General features: G+C 41.5%; 1 protein-coding gene across 1 annotated transcript in view; it reads right to left on the reverse strand.

Annotated features, from left to right (window-relative positions):
• Positions 1-18,304, reverse strand: part of LOC115148674 (opioid-binding protein/cell adhesion molecule-like) — a 286,553-nt gene that overhangs the window by 49,990 nt on the left and 218,259 nt on the right. The gene's annotated exons all lie outside the window — the stretch shown is intronic.

The following is an 18,304-nucleotide window of genomic DNA, read 5'->3' on the forward strand; positions in this document are numbered from 1 at the left end:
ATTTCATGCGGCCTTCTTTTGAGGGCCTAGTTTTACCCTAATCGCCCTGATCTGTTTCACCTGTCCGTGTGATTGTCTCCACCCCCTCCAGGTGTTGCTTATTTTCCCCAGTGTATTTATCCCTGTGTTTCCTGTCTCTCTGTGCCAGTTCGTCTTGTCTGTTTCAAGTCAACCAGCGTGTTTTTCCCGTGCTTTTGCTATTCTCTCTTTCCTCACGGTTTTGACCCCTACCTGCTTTTTGGACTCTGTGCCCGGCTGCCTGACCAGTCTGCCTGCCCTGACCTCGAGCCTGCCTGCCACTCCATACCTCCTGGACTTTGATCTGGTTTTGACCTTTTGCCTGTCCACGATTATTCTCTTGCCTACCTCGTTTGGAACTAATAAATATCAAACACTCAAACCATCTGCCTCCCGTGTCTGCATCTGGGTGTGGTCCTGAGCCTTTATAAATACAGTGGCCTGAAACTCAGGATACAGGCCACATCAGGCCTGCACGTCACATTATGTTGGCTTGTAAAGTGATTTCTATTAGAATCCATTTATTTATTATTTATGAATTTCTATTAGAATCCATTTATTCAAAATGACTGTTTGGGAAGACTAAGACAGAAGACTAAGACAGAAGACCCTCGCAAGGCTGCAGGCCCAGACGGCATCCCCGGCCGCGTCCTCAGAGCATGCGCAGACCAGCTGGCTGGTGTGTTTACAGACATATTCTATCAATCCTTATCCCAGCCTGCTGTCCCCACATGCTTCAAGAGGGCCACCATTGTTCCTGTTTACAAGAAAGCTAAGGTAACTGAGCTAAATGACTACTGCCCTGTAGCACTCACTTCCATCATCATGAAGTGCTTTGAGAGACTAGTCAAGGACCATATCACCTCCACCCTACCTGACACCCTAGACCCACTCCAATTTGCTTACCGCCACAATAGGTCCACAGACGACGCAATCGCCATCACACTGCACACTGCCCTAACCCATCTGGACAAGAGGAATACCTATGTAAGAATGCTGTTCATCGATTACAGCTCAGCATTTAACACCATAGTACCCTCCAAACTCGTCATTAAGCTCGAGACCCTGGGTCTCGACCCCGCCCTGTGCAACTGGGTCCTGGACTTCCTGACGGGCCGCCCCCAGGTGGTGAGGGTAGGTAACAACATCTCCACCCCGCTGGGTCCCCACAAGGGTGCGTTCTCAGCCCTCTACTGTACTCCCTGTTCACCCATGACTGCGTGGCCTTGCATGTCTCCAACTCAATCATCAAGTTTGCAGACGACACTACAGTGGTAAGCTTGATTACCAACAACGACGAGGGAGGAGGTGAGGGCCCTCGGAGTGTGGTGTCAGGAAAATAACCTCACACTCAATGTCAACAAAACAAAGGAGATGATCGTGGACTTCAGGAAACAGCAGAGGGAGCAGCCCCCTATCTACATTGACGGGACAGTAGTGGAGAGGGTGGAGAGTTTTAAGTTCCTCTGCGTACACATCACGGACAAACTGAAATGGTCCACCCACACAGACAGCGTGGTGAAGAAGGCGCAACAGCATACCCTACATTGCTCATCTCATATGTATATACTGTACGCAATACCCTCTACTGCATCTTGCCATCTTGATGTAATGTATCACTAGCCACTTTAAACAATGTCACTTCATATAAGGGTTTCATACCCTGCATTGCTCATCTCATATGTATATACTGTACTCTATACCATCTACTGCATCTTGCCTATGCCGTTCGGCCATCACTCATTTTATATATTTTTATGTACATATTCGTATTCATTCCTTTACACTTGTGTGTATAAGGTAGTTGTTGTGAAATTGTTAGGTTATATTACTTGTTAGATATTACTGCATGGTCAGAACTAGAAGCACAAGCATTTCGCTACACTTGCATTAACACCTGCTAACCATGTGTATGTGACAAATACATTTGACTTGATTTGAAGACTACCGTAAACATATAAACTGGAACAACCATTTCAGTAAAAGGTGCAATATGTCCAAGTAACAGATTGGAATATTTTAGAAAAATTTATGTTATTTATGTTTCAGTAGTATAAGATGAATTAATCAATCAATTTACATGCAAAAACATAGATATTGGGGGAAAAAAATACTCTAAAAATCAACCAGCAGTAGAGCATGCTGGGAAATATGATAATGACAGGCGGGGTTTTGGTTCAACTCTGGTTATTAACATCAGCACTGGGGTTATTTTACACCACTAAGTGCTAATTTAACTCTTTACAGTATTAATGAAACTTTTGAATCAATAGTAGAAATGTTACACTGAGAAATCAACACTAGTTAACACTGGCCAATTTGCTGTGTGCTATGAAAGGGACACATCTGCAGGCTTCCATACATTTCAAGTACCTTTTAGAATTCTGAAAAATCGTACATGCCACAACAAGAACCCAACTCTTAACTCAAAGGTTCTTTCTTGGGAAAGAGTTCTCCAAGGAACCTTAATAGCTGAAGAAGAACAATTTAAGAACCTATACTTTTTCAGTGTATCTAGAAACACAGCACATTGTCGCCACTGAAATACTGAAATTCCCAGGCATATCAAGGGTGTAAATCAACACAGCACGTTGTCGCCACTGAAATTCCCAGGCCTATTCTATCAAGGGTGTAAATCAACATCGACAGGAATATGTGTCCTTTTCATCACTTGACGAGGTTGGATAAAGTTTGAAACCGGCAAACCTAAGAGGACGTGACACGTGTTCAAACCTATATTTTATATTTCATCTTATTCCTCAAAAACAGAACCGTTTTAATAAAAGGGTTGTTTTGAATTGAATCCAATACAAAAAAATGTTTATCCCTCCTCCATTTCTTGAGGTAATTACTAATCTGTATGTCAGTAGATAAGTGAAGACAATGCTTCCATCCTATTACTTTCACCAATCAAACCTTGGCAGATCCGTAATTACTTCAAGGAGGTGAGGACTCCTTCATACTGAGCCCCACATCTTCAACTGCCGTGCTTCAAATGTTCCTCTATCCTATGTATTTTTGTTCTGGTATGATATAGGCCTAACTATTGCTGCTAATCACATTCTGAGCAGGAAAGTGTAGCGGACGGTCAGACGCTTCACATTTCACAGTGGCAGTGCTCTTAGTCATGTCCTGGAGGATTAATCGTTGTCTGTTGACAGCCCAGCATTGATCTCTACAACCCATATGACACAGTCCTGACACACAGACTTCCCTTGACTCTCTAGGTCACTCTGCTACAAAGACCCACACACATGTAAGCAGGGACATACACAAGCAATCACACATACACAAGTAAGTACACATGCATGCGCACACACACACTCAACAGCCCCACACCCCTAAAGACGTAGGCAGTGTTCACTGTAGATAACACAGACAATAATGTTGAAGAGCATATATTTTTAACATAGTATGTGCCTAATGTGTGTGTGGGGGGGGGGAGTATTGGATAGGAACAACTTGACAAATCTACATTTGAAACTTAATTTTACAAGAAAGGAATTTATTTGTGAATATTTGCTATTATACATATTAAGACTTTATCATTAGGCAATATTCCATTTCATGTTATGGTTAGTATAAATACTAGAGCAAGACAGCGTATTACTTATGGTTCAATGTTTTGAAAAAATTGAACTGGGTGAATATTCCGATGTTCACAGACTAAACCCAGAACCAATGCTAATATGGATTTCCATAACAAACATACTTGCCAGAGGCAAGTATAAGAATCCAGGCATTGAGGCACAACAAAGGAACTGCCTCAGTACTCTTATGCAAAACATCTACACTGAAAAAAAACAAAAATAATGCAATTGCTTTTTATGGCTGGTCTCCTTAAGCCAATATTTAACAGAATGTCTCCTGAAGGGGAGAAATTTAGAAGCATAAAGAGCTTAGAGTAAGCCATTGATTCAGTGAAATCTAACCCCAAGGTGATATATTTGTTAATTAGACAATAAGAACAATAAAGACAGAAAAAGCTGTCCTACTTAATATGAATTAAACCTTCTCTGAAGAAAAGTATTTCCCTAAAGTTTCCATCTCCCGATATACACATACAAACCTCAAAAAACAACCTCCTCGCAGGCATAGGGAGGAGAACGAGAGATAAACAAATATTGTCTGTTCAATTGGATGCATCTAGTTTAAAGAATACATCTGCTTGGTCTCACACTTGCTTCTGACCCACATCCTCCCTGAGCAAAAAAAAAAAGAAAGAAAAATCCATTTGCAGCCAAGAAAGTACTTCCACTTTCTTGGCTTTGAAGACATTGACAGAATGGAGACAGTTTCAATTTGATTTAATACAAATATTGCTCTCTCAGCAGAGCACAAAAATAAACTATTGAAAAATATTCACACTTTTATTTCCACAATGCCCAAATTACGGGGAGATAGCAGCATAGTCATGTGAAAAACATTTGTCACTTTGCAGCTAAGTAGGTTGTTTTATGGTTTGATAAATAACCCAAGGAGAAAGAAAAGCAGTCAGAATGTGACAAGTCCTGGAATAGCCCAGAAAACATTACGACACTGTCTTGCAACTTTGCAGAGCAGGAGAAAAAGAAGAGAGCTTTTACTTTCCTTTTTGCTTTCTGAGAGAACTGATTACACTATAATCATCACATTGTAGAACAGAAGGACAGAAAAAAGATATTTTCACACCTGACTCTGCAGGTTCAGCGGGCTTTTTATGACTAAAATACACATACAGGTCGAAGAGATGATCAATCGAGTTACCTCAGCCCTGTACACATTGTAAAAGCAATATCATCATCGTATTCCTGATTGCTCCTGCTATGTACAAAGAATAAAAAGCCCCTTCATGAAGACATGAGTTAGAGAGCAGATTTAAGTTCACAAACATCATCACTGTACCATTTTAATTATCAACTGTACCTGAGAATCAATATCGGCCTGGCATGATGCAACTTAATGACCAATGAGATTACCATATTCATAAGTGACCACAGAGGACTTCTAATATAACAGTAAATGTCAAATTTCAATAAACATCCGTCTGGCAGTAAGAACCACCGGTGAACAAACTCAGTTGAATTAAAGCTGGGACCGGGAGACTCAAAAACAGCTTCTATCTAAAGGTCATCAGACTGTTAAATAGCAATCTCTAGCCATCTTCCACCCAGTACCTTACCCTGAACTTAGTCACTGTCACTAGCTGACTACCGCCCGGTTACTCTACCATTAAAAGGCTGCTTCCCTATGTACATAGTTATGGAACACTGGTCACTTTAATAATATTTGCATACTGTTTTACTCATGTCATATGTATATACTGTATTCTAGTCAATTCCATCCTATTCAACTATTGCTATATATAGTATATATACAGTTGAAGTCAGAAGTTTACATACACTTAGGCTGGAGTCATTAAAACTCGTTTTTCAACCACTCCACAAGTTTCTTGTTAACAAACTATAGTTTTGGCAAAATGGCTAGAAACAAAGAATTTTCTTCTGAAACTATCAGTCTGTTCTTGTTCTGAGAAATGAAGGCTATTCTATGCGAGAAATTGCCAAGAAACTGAAGATCTCGTACAACGCTGTACAATCGAAACAACAAATGCTGATGCTCCAGATACTCAACTAGTCTAAAGAAGGCCAGTTTTATTGCTTCTTTAATAAGCACAACAGTTTTCAGCTGTGCTAACATAATTGTAAAAGGGTTTTCTAATGGTCAATTAGCCTTTTAAAATGATAAACTTGCATTAGCTAACACAACATGCCATTGGAACAGAGGAGTGATGGTTGCTGATAATGGGCCTCTGTACGCCTTTGTAGATATTCCATAAAAAATCTGCCGTTTCCAGCTACAATAGTCATTTACAACATTAACAATGTCTACACTGTATTTCTGATCAATTTGATGTTATTTTAATGGACAAAACATGTGCTTTTCTTTCAAAAACAAGGACATTTCTATGTGACCCCAAACTTTTGAACGGTAGTGTATATATACGGCGAGTATGAAGCGAGGGCCAGCGAACGAGAGCGTACAGGTCGCAGTGGTGGGTAGTATATGGGGCATTGGTGACAAAATGGATGGCACTGTGATAGACTGCATCCAATTTGTTGAGTAAAGTGTTGGAGGCTATTTTGTAAATGACATCTCCGAAGTCGAGGATCGGTAGGATGGTCAGTTTTACAAGGGTATGTTTGGCAGCATTAGTGAAGGATGCTTTGTTGCGAAATAGGAAGCCGATTCTAGATTTAATTTTGGATTGGAGATGCTTAATGTGAGTCAGGAAGGAAAGTTTACAGTCTAACCAGACACCTAGGTATTTGTAGTTGTCCACATATTCTAAGTCAGAACCGTCCAGAGTAGTGATGCTGGACGGGCGGGCAGGTGCGGGCAGCGATTGGTTGAATAGCATACATTTAGTTTTACTTGCATTTAAGAGCAGTTGGAGGCCACGGAAGGAGAGCTGTATGGCATTGAAGCTCACCTGGAGGTTAGTTAACACAGTGTCCAAAGAAGGGCCAGAGGTATACAGAATGGTGTCGTCTGCGTAGAGGTGGATCAGAGAATCACCAGCAGCAAGTGCGACATCATTGATGTATACAGAGAAGAGATTTGGCCCGAGAACTGAACCTTGTGGCACCCCCATAGAGACTGCCAGACGATACGAAAGAGAGGTTGAACAAGCTAGTAATAGGGGTTGCAACAATTTCAGCAGATCATTTTTTGGGGAATCATATGGAATCATGTAGTAACCAAAAAAGTGTTAAACAAATCAAAATATATTTTATATTTGAGATTCTTCAAAGTAGCCAGCGTTTGCCTTTCTGACAGCTTTGCACAATCTTGGCATTCTCTCAACCAGCTTCACCTGGAATGCTTTTGCAACAGTCTTGAAGGAGTTCCCACATATGCTGAGCACTTGTTGGCTGCATTTTCCTTCACTCTGTGGTCCAACTCATCCAAAACCATCTCAATTGAGGTCAGGTGATGGTGGAGGTCAGGTTATTTGATTGCAATACTCCATCATTATCCTCCTTGTTCAAATAGCCCTTACACAGCCTGGAGGTGTGCTGGGTCATTGTCCTGTTGAAAAACAAATGATAGTCCCACTAAGCGCAAACCAGATGGGATGGCGCATCACTGCAAAATCTGTGGCAGCCATGCTGGTAAAGTGTGCCTTGAATTCTAAATAAATCACAGTCAGTGTCAAAAGACAAAAGCACCCACACACCATCACACCTCCTCCTCCATGCTTCACAATGGGGACCACACATGCGGAGATAATCTGTTCACCTACGCTGCGTCTCACAAAGACACGGCAGTTGGAACCAAAAATCTCAAATTTGGACTGATCAGACCAAAGGACAGATTTCCACCGGTCTAATGTCCATTGCACATGTTTCTTGGCCCAAGCAAGTCTCTTATTATTATTGGTGTCCTTTAGTAGTATTGGTTTCTTTGCAGCAATTTGACATGGAAGGCCTGATTCACACAGTCTGTAAATCCACATCCCGTCCCATCCAAAAAAGAAGAAACAATAATAACTTTAACACTTAAAAACACTTTATCACTTAAACATTTAAATCATATGAATATTGCCTTACCAGTATGCTGGCTGAAACAGTCAACTATGCCTGTATTGTAAGTGAGTGAGAGCAGTGTGATTAGCAGTGAACCACAGCAGCGGAAGCTCTGGGTCATAATGACTACAGGCCCCAGATTGTCCACACCCCTTCCCTTGCAGCCTCAGATGGCCAGAGTAATTTCTCCTCGGCTCCTCAGACCTCTGATGATTGGGTTCAATCTGGCCCACATTGATCACACTGTTTGTTCCACTTGAGGCCCACATGAGTAACCCCCTGCCTGAACGTCATAATTTCATCGGAGACTTGCCGATGACTGTCCCTGCCTCATTCATTTGAAATGCATGACCTCTGTGGAAAACAATGACCAATCAATATGTGCTTTTCCTCATCTTACTACCGCAGATGCAGGAGTAGGTGAAAATATGAGTAAAAATGGGGGGGAATTGGAATTGTTTATGAACATGATTTCATAAATGAGGACTGGGAAGTTTGATCATGGGCAAACTATCACAGAAGTCAGTAAGTTATGTACGAAACGACTATAACAGTGGTTCAATAAAGTTATTTTGATAATAGTCTTGGTATTGTTAGTCATGTTGGCTTTATGGACTACTAGCATGTAAAAACATTTATGGCAGTTCAAAGGAGCTGTTGTATGAATGCCTACAATACCTACCATGCAATAACCCACTATGTAATATACCGCCTGGGTACAATGCATTCGAAATACACAGGCATTTTATATATTAATACAGGTTATACCACAGCATTATCGAACACTCATTTCTGATTGGCTAGAAGGGCATTCTAGAAAAGACATTAAAACCAGATAATGGGACAGTTGGAAAAGATATTGGGACACCATGCAATCATGACTCAATAAGCGCCTACACATGCAGACCGTATTTGCTACAAAGTTACAGAAAGCTAAACCAACAACCACACAACCCGAAATTGGATACATTGTAAACGCAGGTCAAACTAGGACTAAACTTAGCTAGCTAACTAACTAGTATTGATTTGTTTTTGCAGATAAATGTTTTTTGGAGCATCTGATGACCTAACGTGGTGAGTGATGAACATTAATTTATCTGGTCCCTACTGTTGCAGTCATGACGCAAGTGGCGCTATGCTGTCAAATCATCCCATGTTTCTATTTTGACCAGCTGTTTTCAGTAACTGATATTTTTCAATTTGGTTGTCATATTAGCAACAAACTATTTAGCTAGCTTCTAGCCTAGTGTTTGATATGCAATGAGATACCCTCGCAATGAACAGTGTTGAGTGTCCTGACGAAAAGGCAAACTTTCCTAGCTATGCCAGGCAAAATCAGGCATTCATTTTTTATTTAACCAGGCAAGTCAGTTAAGAACAAATTCTTATTTACAATGATGGCCTAGGAACAGTGGGTTAACTGCCTTGTTCAGGGGCAAAATTACAGATTTTTACCTTGGGGGTTCGATCTAGCAACCTTTCGGTTACTGGCCCAACGCTCTAACCACTAGGCTCCCTGCCAGCCTGATTATCAGCTCATTGTTATGGATGTATCCAAATGAATGTCAATAGAAAACAGCTACTTTGCTGTTATTCTGGCTGCAGAGGTCGTGACTGTGTAGCCGTAGCTAGGAATAAGAACGTTGCCATGGAACATAAGAAAGGATCGCTCCATAAATATCTAACTAATTGAATGAATGACTGGGTCATGTCTCTAGAACCCAAAAGTATGAATTTGCTTATAAAAATGAAAATGTCAACGAAAAAAAAGTATTTGTACCAGTAAATGTGTGTTTCATATTGTTTTCTTATCGACAACTGTAGTATAAGCGGGATAAACGCCTCCATTCTGTACATTACATGGGAAAAATGAACCCCGCAAAGGGACTCCCGCTGGGTTGTCCATTATTTCCAAGGTAAAGTACAGAACATTGGCATGTATCCACTACTTATATTATTGAGCCATGATGCATTATGAATGGTTATGTGGTTCATAACACTACCAATAGTATTAGTTTAATAAATTATTTTAACAGAGTGGGTGTTAAAATTGTGGTGAAAATATGTTGTTCAGTAAAGTGTCACCATCACTGCACATACTCTCTCAACAAAACAAGCCCTACTAGCTGTATCTGAACGGAGATGGAGACAGAGAGCCTTTGTATCAACAGACAGACAGACCGACAGAGAAGACATCTTGTAGGAGGCCTGGAGATCCTCCAAGGAGTGATGCATTATTAATCACTGCCGTTAAAAACACAGATGTGTCTGCATCTGGGCCCAGTTGAGAAGTTTCCTAGAGGTCTGTTGATTATGCCACCTTGCCTTCTGTGTTTTAGGAAGAGGCATCTGCAAGCTTTATCACTGCAGTGCAATCTGGGAGATTCATGAAGGAGAAAGTTTATTTTCTTCTCCAAATATTCAGTTTCCAAACTTCATGTCTCCACATTTTACTTCATTGTTGTCAATCTTTCATCAGTAACATTCAAGTTCGTATGGAGATCTTTTGTATTCATTAGCAAAACATGTATTGGTAGTGGGTGAGGGTGACTACTCTTATTGCACCATGTAGTACTGTATCTTCGCCCTAACAAAGTTAACCACTCACCTGGTACAGTACTTTTGCCAACACAAGCTGTTATTGTGCAATGATTCACTTCTTAATCCAGAAAAAGCAATTGCTATAACCAAATTAAAGAAATGAAATAATAAATACATTACCGTAATTTTACCGCAGTGGGCTAAATCAGGGTCACACATAGTCATTCTTGGTAGTCTTAAACAAATCTACTTTGAAACAAAAGTATACACCTCTCACACATGGTTGTGGCCATAAAAAAAATAACACACCTGTGCCATGTCAGATATAGAGCTGAAATGTATTCAATTTGGCGTTTGCTTCCCAATATTACACTTTATATACATCACAGAAGACTGAACTATAACAAAACTGACATAGAAACACTGGGTTTGTCAGTTTAAAAAAAAAAATCATAATTAATTATGAAATTAAGAAAAATATTAACAACATTCCACCCATGAGGCCAAAGAGGGCACTTTTGGTCATTGACTGCAGGAAAGGGCTACAGTGTTTACTTACTGCTCGAGGTTAAACATTGAACATAAAATTAATAGTTTTGACAATACATTTGTTTCCCAGAAATGTTTCCATGTTTTCTTTACTGGTTCTGCTCCCATAAAAATGAAGCTGTGTAGTGTTTAGGACTGATGTGATATTGCCAGAACAACGCTCAGGAGCCTCATAGGATAAGAATCTCCAAACAACAAACCAACACAAATTACAACAAACATGACTAAGCCAAACAATGTAGACATAATATGCCATGAGAGGTAAATCAATCTTGATTTGTTTACACTTTTCTTTAAGGAGATAAAGCCTTCACACACAAAAAAAATGCTTTAGGAGAACCGATGGCAGAGGAGAAATACAAGGCTACCCGTTGAGTCCTAAGCAGAACTCTGTGTATGCCGAGTAACAAGCTTTTATAATACAACACACCCTGGGCAATATTGTATCAGATTTAGGTTTCATCTTAAATGTCATGTCCTTTCTCGCCTAAGTCACTTCTAATCTTTCTCAGCAAGTGCCTTCTGAAAGACACCCACAACCCAACCAGTTGTTCGAACCTTCAGTTTTTCTTAGTGCTGGGAAGATGGCCAGTGGTGGATTAAAATATTGACATGTAACTAGATAAAGGGAAGCCTTAATGGATTTACACCCCACATTATTGCACAGGCCATGTTACTCAGCTCACTCCGGGGACCATCCGTGATGTAGGGATGGATTTCAGCCTTCCGTAGGCCCTACCTCAAAACAATCTCTGCTGGTTTACCTACAGGAGCCACATGTACTGTAGTTTTGTCTGTATAGTTCACTTCCCTTACAAGTATCACATCCATCATGGACCATTTGATAGAACTACATTGTTAGTATTGTTTGACCACTATGAGAGGATGGTGTTCATATCCGTGATTTGTACAAGTGGAGTGCACTGAACTGAAGGGTGTTTAAGACAAAGGACTGTACTTTACCCCAATTTTTTTAATCATTCACCACATATCCAACAGCAGAGTGAAGTAATTCCATTGATTCAATAGTAATTCAGAATGTGCTTTTGTTTTTTTACCAAACATCAACTTTTCTAATCTAAGACACATTACAAAGAACAGTTCTTCAGTTCTTGTGCCACCGCCACATGGAAACCCCCAGTAAGATAATCAAGTCAAGAAATTAAATTATGAACTCCCATCACCTCATCCCCCTTTCCCTTAATCCCTCCACCCTGGCTTTGGGGAATCCCATCCTGCTGACCAACTGTTTCTCCCACCTGCTTCGAGATTCCTGCTCCTGCTCCTTCACCCTCTACCCCATCACCTGAGGGTCCAGCTCATGGGGTTTCTACCACAGGCCAGTACCCCTCGGGCTCCCTCTCACATCAAGCCTTGAGGGTGTCTGAAGCTCTCCAGCCCCCCTGTTCGGATGTGGGTGGTCGGTCCTCAAGGAGGCTCAGAAAAGGCCGGACGTCCACGGCCATTCACCTTCTTCCAGCCATCATCATTGGTAGCTCCATGGTGAGGCACATCTCAATTCCTGGAGTAAAAACCCTGTGCTACCCGGGGGCTACAGTTTAGAATATCACAGGATTTCCTCCATACATCCTACATAAGCAGCCAAGGGCTGCTGCTGTCGTAGTGCATGTGGGATCAAATGATATCAAAAAGGGTAAATCAAAGCTAATAAAACAGGATTTTATTGGGCTGACCAACACCCTGAAAGGCTCTCAAAAGCAGCCGATTATCTCTGGTCCCGTGCCGTCGCTGGGTCGCGGCTGCAAAAAGTTCAGCATGCTCTTAGAACTTCATATCTGGCTTAAAGACTACTACCACTCTGTTGGCATAAATTGTATTGACCATTTCAAAACTTTTTGGAAACAAAAGATGCTCTACAGAGATGATGGACTCCACCCAAACCATCTAGGAGCCTGGAACCGCTCATCACATTTCAAGATATTGACTCAGTGGCAGACCAACCCCTGCTTAGGTAATACCTCCCATCCTTTCTAAGTGTTATCAGCGTACTGTTGTCTATACGGCCAAGAGTGTTGTCAGTTGTAATCTTGTACCCATTCGTTTGAACTCCACTCTTAGATCTGCTATTGTTAGCTAAAAAGAGAAGCCCACTGTGGTCTGCTCAGCCAGTGTTTTTAGTTCAAATGTGAATTCCATAAACTTGAATACCCCTTGGTTTTCAAATCAAGTATAGGGCTTCGGCTGCTGCATGATAGCAACCAAAGCCCATGTAATTCAGTTTATAAGATTTCATCATTGGTTACTCTGATATTTCCCCATATTGCCATCGCCTACGGCCTCAGGCCCTATGGTGCTAACCTTGGAAAAGTAATTTCTACTCCATCCTCTATTACTAATAAGGATAGACAAAATGGTGCAGTTCTATGCAATCTTATAGCCATACCGACTATATCAGTATCAACCATCAGACAGGGCCTGCAACCGCCTATTGAACGTAGCTTGTTTGAGTTGGAGATTCCATGTGACTTAAAAAATTGTAAAGGACTTGGGTTGATGCATCTGAACATTAGGAGCTTACTTACTTAGAGGTGGTGGAGTGGCCATTCTTATAAAAAATAATTTCTCAGTCTCCTTACTGAAATCCATTTCCCTTGCCAAAAAATTGGAGCTACTATCTTTAAGCCTTTGTCTTGATTTTTTTTAATCCATAACTGTTATAGTGGTCTACCGTCCTCTCTCGTCTAAACGTTGTGCATTCGAGGAGTTAACTAGTTTGTTGTCTTCTTTTATTAAATCAAACGTTATTATTCTGGGTGATCTAAATTATGATTGGGAAATGCATGCTTCAGACAATCTAACGGCTTTAGTGACCATTGCCCAGTTGTTTGTGTGAGAGATTTGAGAATAAAAGAAATCTAAGCCTTGTATCACTTTAAAAACTTCAGTGAACAGGCTTTTTTACATTATTGTTATTTTGGTGACCTTGCTTGTATTTCAGCTATCCCTGAACCTGAGTTAGCTTTAAGCCTTTTTGCCTATGTTTTCAATACTATTGTGGATAATCATGCTCCCTTCAAAAAATTAAGGGTTAAAGGTTACTCCGGAATTATCAGATGTTTTTAAGAAAATAGATGATGCTTGGGTCAAGGCCAGAAACACAGGCTTCGGCCCGGACTGGCACATTTTTAAGCAACTGGGGAATCATTGTGTAAGACTAATCAGAAAGACTAAATCTGATTATTATGTATCCGCTCTTTCGGATTGTAGTGGGAACCAGGCCAAATTCTGTACTTCCTCCTCTCTGTCACAACAAATTACTTCAAACACTGGACTCATTACGAAAAAAAATGCTATCACTGATGCATTTAATCACAATTTCATCTCTTTGAAATAATTTCCAAGCCTATTCACAATGATATTGGGCTGGATGCTGATAGGGGAAACTTGCTGAATGATTAGAGAAATGATAGTCAAAGCTTTTCTTTTCGGCTATTTACAGAAAAAGTCCTGGATGCTTTGCTAGCAATAGACAACAAGAAATCCACAGGGGCCGACCAATTGGACCCTGGTCTGCTTAAGTGTGCAGCGCCCATCATTGTTGGTTCAATAAGCCACATTTTTTATTTAACATTGTTATCAGCAAATATTCCAAATGTATGGAAATCAGTTATTGTGCTCATAAGGGCGGGGATAGTAGTAATGTTAATAATTGTCACCCCATTTCAAGGCTTCCTTGCCTAGCTAAGATTCTTGAATCCTTGGTAAATGTACAATGTTGCTCTTTTTTATCTGAGAAATGTATTTTGAATGTAAACCATTCAGGATTTAGGTCTGGGCAAAGCACAATTACAGCAACCACTTTAGTTGTTAAGGATCTTATCAATGCTTAGACCCTAAAATTAAATGGGCTGCTTTGTTGTGGACCTGTCAAAAGCTTTTCATACTGTCATGCTATTTTATTGAATAAGTTGTCCTCGATAGGCCTGAGCTCTGACGCCTGTTCATTGTTCATCGTACAAACCGGTGCGCCTGGCACCTACTACCAAATCCTGTTCAAAGGCACTTAAATATTTTGTCTTGTCCATTCACCCTCTGAATGGCACACATACTGTACACAATCAATGTCTCAATTGTCTCGTGGCTTAAAAATTATTCTTTAACCCGTCTCCTCCCCTTCATCTACACTGATTGAAGTGGATACAACAATTGACATCAATAAGGGATCATAGCTTTCACCTGGATTAACCTGGTCAGTCTATGTCATGGAAAGAGCAGGTGTTCCTAATGTTTTATATACCCAGCGTAGATGAGATGGTTAAGAAGCTAAGATTAAAAGTTGTTTTTTTCTACAGAAACAGATTGTGCCTTTCTCTAAGCAGTAGGAAGCAGATTATTCAGTCAACCTTTTTATCTGTTCTTGATTATGGTGATATTATTTATCAAAGTGCAGCTGGTACTGCACTTAAACCATTGGATGCCATCTCCCATACCAACTGTTGGATATCCTAACCTTGGGCTGGAGTCCAATAGGAATTTCACATCACTTTGCAAGCCAACATATAGTGACGAGCAGGTAGGGTTGCAAAATTCGGGTACATTTCCCAGGTTTTACAGAAATCCCAGTTGGAAGATTCCTGGAAATCCTTCAACCAGGATTTATTTCTCAAATCTGTGAATTTTGGAAAAGTTAGCATAATTTAGCTAGGCCTCAAAATAAGGCCTTATGAGATATGCAATATATTGTCATAAAGAGTTTAATAAATGTATAACATTTGCCTAGGAACTCACTTGGTGAAGGCCACAGGACTTCACCAACGGGACATTAAAAACTGTAATATCTTATGCTTCACCGAGTCGTGGCTGAACGACGACATGAAGAACATACAGCTGGTGGGTTTTAAAATGTATCGGCAGGATAGAACAGCAGCCTCTGGTAAGACTAGGGGTAGCGGTCTATGTATGTTGGGAAACAACAGCTGGTGCACAATATCTAAGGAAGTCTCTAGGTTTTGCTCGTCTGGAATATGTTTCGGGATTCATCCGATGCATTGAGGAGAACACCACATCAGTCACTGGCTTCATCAATAAGTGCATTGATGACGTCATCCACACAGTGACCGTACGTACATACCCCAAACAGAAGCCATGGATTACAGGCAACATCCGCACTGAGCTAAAGGGTAGAGCTGCCACTTTCAAGGGGCAGGACTCTAACCCGGAAGCTTATAAGAAATCCTGCTATGCCCTCTGACGAACCATCAAAGAGGCAAAGCTTCAATACAGGACTAAAATCAAATCGTACTACACCAGCTGCGATGCCCGTCGGGTTGTGGCAGGGCTTGCAAACTATTACAGACTACAAAGGGAAGCACAGCCGAGAACTGCCCAGTGACACAAGCCTACCAGACCAGCTAAATTACTTCAATGCTCGCTTCAAGGCCACTAACACCGAAACATGCATGAGTGCATCAGCTGTTCCGAATGACTGTGTGATCACACTCTCCGCAGCCGATGTGAGTAAGCCCTTTAAACAGGTCAACATTCACAAAGCCACAGGGCTAGATGGATTACCAGGACGTGTACTCCAAGCATGCGCTGACCAACTGGCAAGTGACTTAACTGACATTTTCAACCTCTCCCTGTCTGAGTCTGTAATACCAACACGTTTCAAGCAGACCACTATAGTCCCTGTGCCCAAGAACACGAAGGTAACCTGCCTAAATGACTACCGACCCATAGCACTTACGTCTGTAGCCATGAAGTGCTTTGAAAGACTGGTCATGGCTCACATCAACACCATTATCCCAGAAACCCACTCCAATTTGCATACCGCCCTAACAGAGCCACAGATGATGCAATCCCTATTGCACTACACACTGCCCTTTCACACCTGGACATAAGGAACACCTATGTGAGAATGCTATTCATTGACTACAGCTCAGCGTTCAACACCATAGTGCACTAAAAGCTCATCAATAAACTAAGGACCCTGAGAATAAACACCTCCCTCTGCAACTGGATCCTGGACTTCCTGACGGGCCGCCCCCAGGTGGTAAGGGTAGGTAACAACACATCTGCCATGCTGATCCTCAACACGGGGGCCCCTCAGGGGTGCGTGCTCAGTCCCCTCCTGTACTCCCTGTTTCCTCATGACTGCACATCCAGGCACAACTCCAACACCATCATTAAGTTTGTCGATGACACAACAGTGGTAGGCCTGATCACCGACAACGACGAGACAGCCTATAGGGAGGGGGTCAGAGACCTGGCCGTGTGGTGCCAGGACAACAACTTCTCCCTCAACGTGATCAAGACAAAGGAGATGATTGTGGACCACAGGAAAAGGAGGACCGAGCATGCCCCCCATTCTCATCGGCAGGGCTGTAGTGGAGCAGATTGAGAGCTTCAAGTTCCTTGGTGTCTACATCACCAACAAACTAACATGGTCCAAGCACACCAAGACAGTCGTGAGTAAGGCACAACAAAACCTATTCCCCTTCAGGAGACTGAAAAGATTTGGCATGGGTCCTCATATCCTCAAAAGGTTATACAGCTGCACCATCGAGAGCATCCTGACTGATTGCGTCACTGCCTGGTACGGCAACTGCTCGGCCTCCGACCGCAAGGCACTACAGAGGGCTGTCCGTTCGGCCCAGTACATCACTGGGGCCAAGCTTCCTGCCATCCAGGACCTCTATACCATGCGGTGTCAGAGGAATGCCCGAAAAATTGTCAAAGACTCCAGCCACCCTAGTTATAGACTGTTCTCTCTGCTACTGCACGGACAGCAGTACCGGAGCACCAAGTGACAGATTTGATTTGACTGAAAATCTAAGAATTTAATAATCATGTCTCTGTCACTTACCAATACAGTCATGGGTGGTAACTCTATAATTCACTCGAAAAGGCAAGACACACTGGGACATTTTATTGTAGGTGTGGCTTAGTTGTGGTGTTACACAAAATGTTCATGCTGATACAACTCAAATCTGGACCTCCACAGTGACTCTATTGGTTTGAGTAATGACTACAAAATCACTTGTGAGTGTACACTCAGATATATTAAGTGCAGCAGGTTTCCCCAAAGGTTTTAGTAATGACAGCACATTGGGGTTTACAGTGTTGCCTCATTCTACTATAGTGATCAGCTACCACTAAATGGCAGTCATTAGGCTTTATAGGCAATTGAGTTATCTGGTTTCTTCAAGATAAAATCACTACGTTTTAGAGGCATTGCCAAGCAGATGCTTTGGATATTGAGTGCGGAATGTCTTTTCCAATCCCCTTGGCCTTTTTTGAGGCACAGCCAAGCAGATATAAATGTGTGGGATATAGTCTGCCACAAAGCCACTGTTTTCTACCATCATTGAAAAAAGCTCTGTCTAAGGCAGCTTTCACTGGCCCGTCCCATAGGGCGGCGCACAATTGGCCCAGCGTCGTCCGTGTTAGGGGAGGGTTTTGCCGGGGTAGGCCGTTATTGTGAATAAGAATTTGTTCTTAACTGACTTGCCTAGTTAAATAAAGGTTAATAAAATAAAACATTCCAATAGCAAGCTAATGGTGCTGAGGGAGTGGAACACATATTCTGATTCCATTGGAGAAGTAAATAGGTATTAGGTTAGGTAAAAGGTATTAGGTGTTTGGTATTAGGACATACATCAATGAAA

This window comes from Salmo trutta, chromosome 15 (genome assembly GCF_901001165.1).
Source record: "Salmo trutta chromosome 15, fSalTru1.1, whole genome shotgun sequence".
Taxonomy (NCBI): domain Eukaryota; kingdom Metazoa; phylum Chordata; class Actinopteri; order Salmoniformes; family Salmonidae; genus Salmo; species Salmo trutta.